We start from the raw sequence: 1,502 nt of genomic DNA on the forward strand, positions 1-1,502 counted from the left end.
TCCCTGGTTGATCCTGCCAGTAGTCATATGCTTGTCTCAAAGATTAAGCCATGCATGTCTCAGTACAAGCCGCATTAAGGTGAAACCGCGAATGGCTCATTAAATCAGTTATGGTTCCTTAGATCGTACCCACGTTACTTGGATAACTGTGGTAATTCTAGAGCTAATACATGCAAACAGAGTCCCGACCAGAGATGGAAGGGACGCTTTTATTAGATCAAAACCAATCGGTCGGCTCGTCCGGTCCGTTTGCCTTGGTGACTCTGAATAACTTTGGGCTGATCGCACGGTCCTCGTACCGGCGACGCATCTTTCAAATGTCTGCCTTATCAACTGTCGATGGTAGGTTCTGCGCCTACCATGGTTGTAACGGGTAACGGGGAATCAGGGTTCGATTCCGGAGAGGGAGCCTGAGAAACGGCTACCACATCCAAGGAAGGCAGCAGGCGCGCAAATTACCCACTCCCGGCACGGGGAGGTAGTGACGAAAAATAACGATACGGGACTCATCCGAGGCCCCGTAATCGGAATGAGTACACTTTAAATCCTTTAACGAGTATCTATTGGAGGGCAAGTCTGGTGCCAGCAGCCGCGGTAATTCCAGCTCCAATAGCGTATATTAAAGTTGTTGCGGTTAAAAAGCTCGTAGTTGGATTTGTGTCCCACGCTGTTGGTTCACCGCCCGTCGGTGTTTAACTGGCATGTATCGTGGGACGTCCTGCCGGTGGGGCGAGCTGAAGGCGTGCGACGCGCCTCGTGCGTGCTCGTGCGTCCCGAGGCGGACCCCGTTGCAATCCTACCAGGGTGCTCTTGAGTGAGTGTCTCGGTGGGCCGGCACGTTTACTTTGAACAAATTAGAGTGCTTAAAGCAGGCAAGCCCGCCTGAATACTGTGTGCATGGAATAATGGAATAGGACCTCGGTTCTATTTTGTTGGTTTTCGGAACCCGAGGTAATGATTAATAGGGACAGGCGGGGGCATTCGTATTGCGACGTTAGAGGTGAAATTCTTGGATCGTCGCAAGACGAACAGAAGCGAAAGCATTTGCCAAGTATGTTTTCATTAATCAAGAACGAAAGTTAGAGGTTCGAAGGCGATCAGATACCGCCCTAGTTCTAACCATAAACGATGCCAGCCAGCGATCCGCCGCAGTTCCTCCGATGACTCGGCGGGCAGCCTCCGGGAAACCAAAGCTTTTGGGTTCCGGGGGAAGTATGGTTGCAAAGCTGAAACTTAAAGGAATTGACGGAAGGGCACCACCAGGAGTGGAGCCTGCGGCTTAATTTGACTCAACACGGGAAACCTCACCAGGCCCGGACACCGGAAGGATTGACAGATTGATAGCTCTTTCTTGATTCGGTGGGTGGTGGTGCATGGCCGTTCTTAGTTGGTGGAGCGATTTGTCTGGTTAATTCCGATAACGAACGAGACTCTAGCCTGCTAACTAGTCGCGTGACATCCTTCGTGCTGTCAGCGATTACTTTTCTTCTTAGAGGGACAGG

The 1,502-nt window shown here is 51.2% G+C and overlaps 1 non-coding gene across 1 annotated transcript in view; it reads left to right on the plus strand.

Moving 5' to 3' along the window:
• LOC124581996 overlaps window positions 1-1,502 on the plus strand; it is a 1,910-nt gene continuing 408 nt past the window's right edge. The window contains exon 1 of the ribosomal RNA XR_006973625.1: window positions 1-1,502. This exon is cut by the window's right edge and continues 408 nt beyond it. This is a non-coding gene — a ribosomal RNA (small subunit ribosomal RNA).

Source organism: Schistocerca americana, unplaced genomic scaffold (genome assembly GCF_021461395.2).
Source record: "Schistocerca americana isolate TAMUIC-IGC-003095 unplaced genomic scaffold, iqSchAmer2.1 HiC_scaffold_386, whole genome shotgun sequence".
Classification (NCBI taxonomy): Eukaryota; Metazoa; Arthropoda; class Insecta; order Orthoptera; family Acrididae; genus Schistocerca; species Schistocerca americana.